This window comes from Rhinoderma darwinii, unplaced genomic scaffold, assembly GCF_050947455.1.
Source record: "Rhinoderma darwinii isolate aRhiDar2 unplaced genomic scaffold, aRhiDar2.hap1 Scaffold_1761, whole genome shotgun sequence".
In the NCBI taxonomy this organism is placed as follows: Eukaryota; Metazoa; Chordata; class Amphibia; order Anura; family Rhinodermatidae; genus Rhinoderma; species Rhinoderma darwinii.
In genome coordinates this window covers 13,450-22,500 of record NW_027462145.1, presented here as the reverse complement: position 1 = coordinate 22,500, position 9,051 = coordinate 13,450, and positions in this window count along the sequence as shown.

The window sequence follows — 9,051 nt, the reverse complement described above, 5'->3', positions numbered from 1 at the left end:
GCAGCTGTTACTGTTAGCCCAGCCAGAGTTCCAAGGTGATTGCAGGTAGGTCCCGGTGGGGGGGCAGCGGGAGCAACCTGCATCTCCATGCCCAGCCAGAGTTCCAGGGTGATTGCAGGTAGGTCCTGGTGGGGGGGCAGCGGGAGCAACTTGCATCCCCATGCCCAGCCAGAGTTCCAGGGTGATTGCAGGTAGGTCCCGGTGGGGTGGAAGGGGGTCAGCGGGAGCAAACTGCATCCCCATGCCCAGCCAGAGTTCCAGGGTGATTGCAGGTAGGTCCCGGTGGGGGGGCAGCGGGAGCAACCTGCATCCCCATGCCCAGCCAGAGTTCCAGGGTGATTGCAGGTAGGTCCCGGTGGGGGGGCAGCGGGAGCAACCTGCATCCCCATGCCCAGCCAGAGTTCCAGGCTGATTGCAGGTAGGTCCTGGTGGGGGGGCAGCGGGAGCAACTTGCATCCCCATGCCCAGCCAGAGTTCCAGGGTGATTGCAGGTAGGTCCCGGTGGGGTGGAAGGGGGTCAGCGGGAGCAAACTGCATCCCCATGCCCAGCCAGAGTTCCAGGGTGATTGCAGGTAGGTCCCGGTGGGGGGGCAGCGGGAGCAACCTGCATCCCCATGCCCAGCCAGAGTTCCAGGGTGATTGCAGGTAGGTCCTGGTGGGGGGGCAGCGGGAGCAACTTGCATCCCCATGCCCAGCCAGAGTTCCAGGGTGATTGCAGGTAGGTCCTGGTGGGGGGCAGCGGGAGCAACTTGCATCCCCATGCCCAGCCAGAGTTCCAGAGTGATTGCAGGTAGGTCCCGGTGGGGGGGGGGGGGCAGCGGGAGCAACCTGCATCCCCATGCCCAGCCAGAGTTCCAGGGTGATTGCTGTTGGGTCCGGTGGGGTGGAAGGGGGTCAGCGGGAGCAAACTGCATCCCCATGCCCAGCCAGAGTTCCAGGGTGATTGCAGGTAGGTCCTGGTGGGGGGGCAGCGGGAGCAACTTGCATCCCCATGCCCAGCCAGAGTTCCAGGTTGATTGCTGGTAGGTCCCGGTGGGGTGGAAGGGGGTCAGCGGGAGCAAACTGCATCCCCATGCCCAGCCAGAGTTCCAGGGTGATTGCAGGTAGGTCCCGGTGGGGGGGCAGCGGGAGCAACCTGCATCCCCATGCCCAGCCAGAGTTCCAGGCTGATTGCTGGTAGGTCCTGGTGGGGGGGCAGCGGGAGCAACTTGCATCCCCATGCCCAGCCAGAGTTCCAGGGTGATTGCAGGTAGGTCCTGGTGGGGGGCAGCGGGAGCAACTTGCATTCCCATGCCCAGCCAGAGTTCCAGGGTGATTGCAGGTAGGTCCTGGTGGGGGGCAGCGGGAGCAACTTGCATCCCCATGCCCAGCCAGAGTTCCAGGGTGATTGCTGGTAGGTCCCGGTGGGGGGGCAGCGGGAGCAACCTGCATCTCCATGCCCAGCCAGAGTTCCAGAGTGATTGCAGGTAGGTCCCGGTGGGGGGGCAGCGGGAGAAACTTGCATCCCCATGCCCAGCCAGAGTTCCAGGGTGATTGCAGGTAGGTCCCGGTGGGGTGGAAGGGGGTCAGCGGGAGCAAACTGCATCCCCATGCCCAGCCAGAGTTCCAGGGTGATTGCTGGTAGGTCCCGGTGGGGTGGAAAGGGGGTCAGCGGGAGCAAACTGCATCCCCATGCCCAGCCAGAGTTCCAGGGTGATTGCAGGTAGGTCCCGGTGGGGGGGCAGCAGGAGCAACTTGCATCCCCATGCCCGGCCAGAGTTCCAGGGCCAGAGTGTGACGGCAGGCAGCATAGGCCGGGGCAAAGTTCCAAGGCGGCGTGGAGAGGACTAGGCCACAAGATAAGGGGATCCTTTCGTGAACAAACAGCAGTGAAAATACAAAGGCCCAAATGTCAAAGAATGGCATTTGTGCTACTGAAAGTGAAACATTTAAAATCAAGTGAAAGTGGGGTATGTTCACAAATGTCAGAGGCGGTGATGAGCAGCAGAGGCAGGCCGGGGCAGAGTTCCAGGGCTAGGAGTGTGACGGCAGGCAGCGTAGGCCGGGGCAGAGTTCCAGGGCGGTGGGGAGAGGACTAGGCCTCGAGATATGGAGATCCATTTGGTGACCAAGCAGCAGTGAAAATAGAAAGGCCCAAATGTCAAAGAATGACATTTCTGCTACTGAAAGTGAAACATTTGAAAGTGAAACATTTAAAATCAAGTTAAAGTGGGGTTTGTTCACAAATGTCAGAGGCGGTGGTGAACAGCAGGGGCAGGCCGGGGCAGAGTTCCAGGGCCAGGAGTGTGATGGCAGGCAGCGTAGGCCGGGGCAGAGTTCCAGGGCGGTGGGGAGAGGACTAGGCCTCATTCCAAGGAGATCCATTTGGTGACCAAACAGCAGTGACAATAAAAAGGCCCAAATGTCAAAGAATGACATTTCTGATACTGAAAGTGACACATTTAAAATCACGTTAAAGTGGGGTATGTTCAAAGAATGTCAGAGGCGGTAATGAGCAGCAGATGCAGGCCGGGGCAGAGTTCCAGGTGCCTGGAGTGTGAAGGCAGCACAGGCCGGGGCAGAGTTCCAGGGCCAGGGGTGTGACGGCAGGCAGCGTAGGCCGGGGCAGAGTTCCAGGGCGGTGGGGAGAGGACTAGGCCTCGAGATATGGAGATCCATTTGGTGACCAAGCAGCAGTGAAAATAAAAAGGCCCAAATGTCAAAGAATGGCATTTCTGATACTGAAAGTGAAACATTTAAAATCAAGTTAAATTGGGGTATGTTCAAAGAATGTCAGAGGCGGTAATGAGCAGCAGATGCAGGCCGGGGCAGAGTTCCAGGTGCCTGGAGTGTGAAGGCAGCACAGGCCGGGGCAGAGTTCCAGGGCCAGAGTGTGTGACGGCAGGCAGCGTAGGCCGGGGCAGAGTTCCAGGGCGGTGGGGAGAGGACTAGGCCTCAATCCAAGGAGATCCATTTGGTGACCAAGCAGCAGTGAAAATAAAAAGGCCCAAATGTCAAAGAATGACATTTCTGCTACTGAAAGTGAAACATTTGAAAGTGAACCATTTAAAATCTAGTTAAAGTGGGGTATGTTCAAAAATGTCAGAGTCGGTGGTGAACAGCAAAGGCAGGCCGGGGCAGAGTTCCAGGGCCAGAGTGTGACGGCAGCACAGGCCGGGGCAGAGCTCCAGGGCCAGGGTGTGACGGCAGGCAGCGTAGGCCGGGGCAGAGTTCCAGGGCGTTGGGGAGAGGACTAGGCCTCAAAATAAGGAGATCCATTTGGTGACCAAGCAGAAGTGAAAATAAAAAGGCCCAAATGTCAAAGAATGAAATTTCTGCTACTGAAAGTGAAACATTTGAAAGTGAACCATTTAAAATCTAGTTAAAGTGGGGTATGTTCAAAAATGTCAGAGTCGGTGGTGAACAGCAAAGGCAGGCCGGGGCAGAGTTCCAGGGCCAGAGTGTGACGGCAGCACAGGCCGGGGCAGAGTTCCAGGGCCAGAGTGTGTGACGGCAGGCAGCGTAGGCCGGGGCAGAGTTCCAGGGCGGTGGGGAGAGGACTAGGCCTCAATTTAAGGAGATCCATTTGTTGACCAAGCAGCAGTGCAAATAAAAAGGCCCGAATGTCAAAGAATGACATTTCTGATACTGAAAGTGAACCATTTAAAATCAAGTTAAAGTGGGGTATGTTCACAAATGTCAGAGGCGGTGGTGAACAGCAGGGGCAGGCCGGGACAGAGTTCCAGGGCCAGAGTGTGACGGCAGGCAGTGTAGGCCGGGGCAGAGTTCCAGGGCGGTGGGGAGAGGACTAGGCCTCAATTTAAGGAGATCCATTTGTTGACCAAGCAGCAGTGCAAATAAAAAGGCCCGAATGTCAAAGAATGACATTTCTGATACTGAAAGTGAACCATTTAAAATCAAGTTAAAGTGGGGTATGTTCACAAATGTCAGAGGCGGTGGTGAACAGCAGGGGCAGGCCGGGACAGAGTTCCAGGGCCAGAGTGTGACGGCAGGCAGTGTAGGCCGGGGCAGAGTTCCAGGGCGGTGGGGAGAGGACTAGGCCTCGACATAAGGAGATCCATTTGGTGACCAAACAGCAGTGAAAATAAATAGGCCCAAATGTCAAAGAATGACATTTCTGCTACTGAAAGTGAAACATTTAAAATCAAGTTAAAGTGGGGTATGTTCACAAATGTCAGAGGCGGTGGTGAACAGCAGGGGCAGGCCGGGGCAGAGTTCCAGGGCCAGGGTGTGACGGCAGGCAGCGTAGGCCGGGGCAGAGTTCCAGGGCGGTGGGTGAGAGGACTAGGCCTCAATCCAAGGAGATCCATTTGGTGACCAAGCAGCAGTGGGAAAATAAAAAGGCCCAAATGTCAAAGAATGACATTTCTGCTACTGAAAGTGAAACATTTGAAAGTGAACCATTTAAAATCTAGTTAAAGTGGGGTATGTTCAAAAATGTCAGAGTCGGTGGTGAGCAGCAGAGGCAGGCCGGGGCAGAGTTCCAGGGCTAGGAGTGTGACGGCAGGCAGCGTAGGCCGGGGCAGAGTTCCAGGGCGGTGGGGAGAGGACTAGGCCTCAATCTAAGGAGATCCATTTGGTGACCAAACAGCAGTGAAAATAAAAAGGCCCAAATGTCAAAGAATGACATTTCTGCTACTGAAAGTGAAACATTTGAAAGTGAACCATTTAAAATCAAGTTAAAGTGGGGTATGTTCAAAAATGTCAGAGGTGGTGGTGAGCAGCAGAGGCAGGCCGGGGCAGAGTTCCAGGTGCCTGGAGTGTGAAGGCAGCACAGGCCGGGGCAGAGTTCCAGGGCCAGAGTGTGTGACGGCAGGCAGCGTAGGCCGGGGCAGAGTTCCAGGGCGGTGGGGAGAGGACTAGGCCTCAATCCAAGGAGATCCATTTGGTGACCAAGCAGCAGTGAAAATAAAAAGGCCCAAATGTCAAAGAATGACATTTCTGCTACTGAAAGTGAAACATTTGAAAGTGAACCATTTAAAATCAAGTTAAAGTGGGGTATGTTCAAAAATGTCAGAGGTGGTGGTGAGCAGCAGAGGCAGGCCGGGGCAGAGTTCCAGGGCTAGGAGTGTGACGGCAGGCAGCGTAGGCCGGGGCAGAGTTCCAGGGCGGTGGGGAGAGGACTAGGCCTCAATCTAAGGAGATCCATTTGGTGACCAAACAGCAGTGAAAATAAAAAGGCCCAAATGTCAAAGAATGACATTTCTGATACTGAAAGTGAAACATTTGAAAGTGAACCATTTAAAATCAAGTTAAAGTGGGGTATGTTCAAAAATGTCAGAGGCGGTGGTGAGCAGCAGAGGCAGGCCGGGACACAGTTCCAGGGCAAGGGGTGTGACGGCAGGCAGCGTAGGCCGGGGCAGAGTTCCAGGGCGGTGGGGAGAGGACTAGGCCTCAATCCAAGGAGATCCATTTGGTGACCAAGCAGCAGTGAAAATGAAAAGGCCCAAATGTCAAAGAATGCCATTTCTGCAACTGAAAGTGAAACATTTGAAAGTGACACATTTAAAATCAAGTTAAAGTGGGGTATGTTCAAAAATGTCAGAGGCGGTGGTGAACAGCAAAGGCAGGCCGGGGCAGAGTTCCAGGGCCAGGGGTGTGACGGCAGGCAGCGTAGGCCGGGGCAGAGTTCCAGGGCGGTGGGGAGAGGACTAGGCCTCGACATAAGGAGATCCATTTGGTGACCAAACAGCAGTGAAAATAAATAGGCCCAAATGTCAAAGAATGACATTTCTGCTACTGAAAGTGAAACATTTAAAATCAAGTTAAAGTGGGGTATGTTCACAAATGTCAGAGGCGGTGGTGAACAGCAGGGGCAGGCTGGGGCAGAGTTCCAGGGCCAGGAGTGTGATGGCAGCACAGGCCGGGGCAGTGTTCCAGGGCCAGAGTGTGACGGCAGGCAGCGTAGGCCGGGGCAGAGTTCCAGGGCGGTGGGGAGAGGACTAGGCCTCAATCCAAGGAGATCCATTTGGTGACCAAACAGCAGTGAAAATAAAAAGGCCCAAGTGTCAAAGAATGACATTTCTGATACTGAAAGTGAACCATTTAAAATCAGGTTAAAGTGGGGTATGTTCACAAATGTCAGAGGCGGTGGTGAACAGCAGGGGCAGGCCGGGACAGAGTTCCAGGGCCAGAGTGTGACGGCAGGCAGTGTAGGCCGGGGCAGAGTTCCAGGGCGGTGGGTGAGAGGACTAGGCCTCAATCCAAGGAGATCCATTTGGTGACCAAACAGCAGTGAAAATAAAAAGGCCCAAGTGTCAAAGAATGACATTTCTGCTACTGAAAGTGAAACATTTGAAAGTGAACCATTTAAAATCAAGTTAAAGTGGGGTATGTTCACAAATGTCAGAGGCGGTGGTGAACAGCAAAGGCAGGCCGGGGCAGAGTTCCAGGGCCAGAGTGTGACGGCAGGCAGTGTAGGCCGGGGCAGAGTTCCAGGGCGGTGGGTGAGAGGACTAGGCCTCAATCCAAGGGGATCCATTTGGTGACCAAGCAGCAGTGAAAATGAAAAGGCCCAAATGTCAAAGAATGCCATTTCTGCAACTGAAAGTGAAACATTTGAAAGTGACACATTTAAAATCAAGTTAAAGTGGGGTATGTTCAAAAATGTCAGAGGCGGTAGTGAACAGCAGAGGTAGGCCGGGGCAGAGTTCCAGGGCCAGGGGTGTCACGGCAGGCAGCGTAGGCCGGGGAAGAGTTCCAGGGCGGTGGGGAGAGGACTAGGCCTCAATCCAAGGGGATCCATTTGGTGACCAAGCAGCAGTGAAAATGAAAAGGCCCAAATGTCAAAGAATGCCATTTCTGCAACTGAAAGTGAAACATTTGAAAGTGACACATTTAAAATCAAGTTAAAGTGGGGTATGTTCAAAAATGTCAGAGGCGGTAGTGAACAGCAGAGGTAGGCCGGGGCAGAGTTCCAGGGCCAGGGGTGTCACGGCAGGCAGCGTAGGCCTGCGCAGAGTTCCAGGGCGGTGGGGAGAGGACTAGGCCTCAATCCAAGGAGATCCATTTGGTGACCAAGCAGCAGTGAAAATAAAAAGGCCCAAATGTCAAAGAATGACATTTCTGCTACTGAAAGTGAAACATTTGAAAGTGAAACATTTAAAATCAAGTTAAAGTGGGGTATGTTCAAAAATGTCAGAGGCGGTAGTGAACAGCAGAGGTAGGCCGGGGCAGAGTTCCAGGGCCAGGGGTGTCACGGCAGGCAGCGTAGGCCGGGGAAGAGTTCCAGGGCGGTGGGGAGAGGACTAGGCCTCAATCCAAGGGGATCCATTTGGTGACCAAGCAGCAGTGAAAATGAAAAGGCCCAAATGTCAAAGAATGCCATTTCTGCAACTGAAAGTGAAACATTTGAAAGTGACACATTTAAAATCAAGTTAAAGTGGGGTATGTTCAAAAATGTCAGAGGCGGTAGTGAACAGCAGAGGTAGGCCGGGGCAGAGTTCCAGGGCCAGGGGTGTCACGGCAGGCAGCGTAGGCCGGGGAAGAGTTCCAGGGCGGTGGGGAGAGGACTAGGCCTCAATCCAAGGGGATCCATTTGGTGACCAAGCAGCAGTGAAAATGAAAAGGCCCAAATGTCAAAGAATGCCATTTCTGCAACTGAAAGTGAAACATTTGAAAGTGACACATTTAAAATCAAGTTAAAGTGGGGTATGTTCAAAAATGTCAGAGGCGGTAGTGAACAGCAGAGGTAGGCCGGGGCAGAGTTCCAGGGCCAGGGGTGTCACGGCAGGCAGCGTAGGCCGGGGAAGAGTTCCAGGGCGGTGGGGAGAGGACTAGGCCTCAATCCAAGGGGATCCATTTGGTGACCAAGCAGCAGTGAAAATGAAAAGGCCCAAATGTCAAAGAATGCCATTTCTGCAACTGAAAGTGAAACATTTGAAAGTGACACATTTAAAATCAAGTTAAAGTGGGGTATGTTCAAAAATGTCAGAGGCGGTAGTGAACAGCAGAGGTAGGCCGGGGCAGAGTTCCAGGGCCAGGGGTGTCACGGCAGGCAGCGTAGGCCGGGGCAGAGTTCCAGGGCGGTGGGGAGAGGACTAGGCCTCGATCTAAGGAGATCCATTTGGTGACCAAACAGCAGTGAAAATAAAAAGGCCCAAATGTCAAAGAATGACATTTTTGATACTGAAAGTGAACCATTTAAAATCAAGTGAAAGTGGAGTACGTTCAAAAATGTCAGAGGCGGTGGTGAACAGCAGGGGCAGGCCGGGGCATAGTTCCAGGGCCAGAGTGTGACGGCAGCACAGGCCGGGGCAGAGCTCCAGGGCCAGAGTGTGACGGCAGGCAGCATAGGCCGGGGCACAGTTCCAGGGCCAGAGTGTGACGGCAGGCAGCGTAGGCCGGGGCAGAGTTCCAGGGCGGTGGGGAGAGGACTAGGCCTCGAGATAAGGTGATCCATTTGGTGACCAAGCAGCAGTGGAAATAAAAAGGCCCAAATTTCAAAGAATGACATTTTTGATACTGAAAGTGAAACATTTAAAATCAAGTTAAAGTGGGGTACGTTCAAAAATGTCAGAGGCGGTAATGAGCAGCAGAGGCAGGCCGTGGGCACAGTTCCAGGGCCAGAGTGTGACGGCAGCACAGGCCGGGGCAGAGTTCCAGGGCCAGAGTGTGACGGCAGGCAGCATAGGCCGGGGCACAGTTCCAGGGCCAGAGTGTGACGGCACGCAGCGTAGGCCGGGGCAGAGTTCCAGGGCGGTGGGGAGAGGACTAGGCCTCGAGATAAGGAGATCCATTTGGTGACCCAACAGCAGTGAAAATAAAAAGGCCCAAATGTCAAAGAATGACATTTCTGCTACTGAAAGTGACACATTTAAAATCAAGTGAAAGTGGGGTATGTTCAAAAAATGACAGAGGCGGTAATGAGCAGCAGAGGCAGGCCGGGGCACAGTTCCAGGGCCAGAGTGTGACACTGTCCGCCGATAGATAACCCTTTGCACATTATCGTCATCATCATTATCAGCAGCAGTTGCTGTCAGCCAGCTCCAGAGTGTATGAGCGGCGTGTGCTGCCCATTGCAGCCCAGGGTAGAGGAGCCGTGTGCAAGCT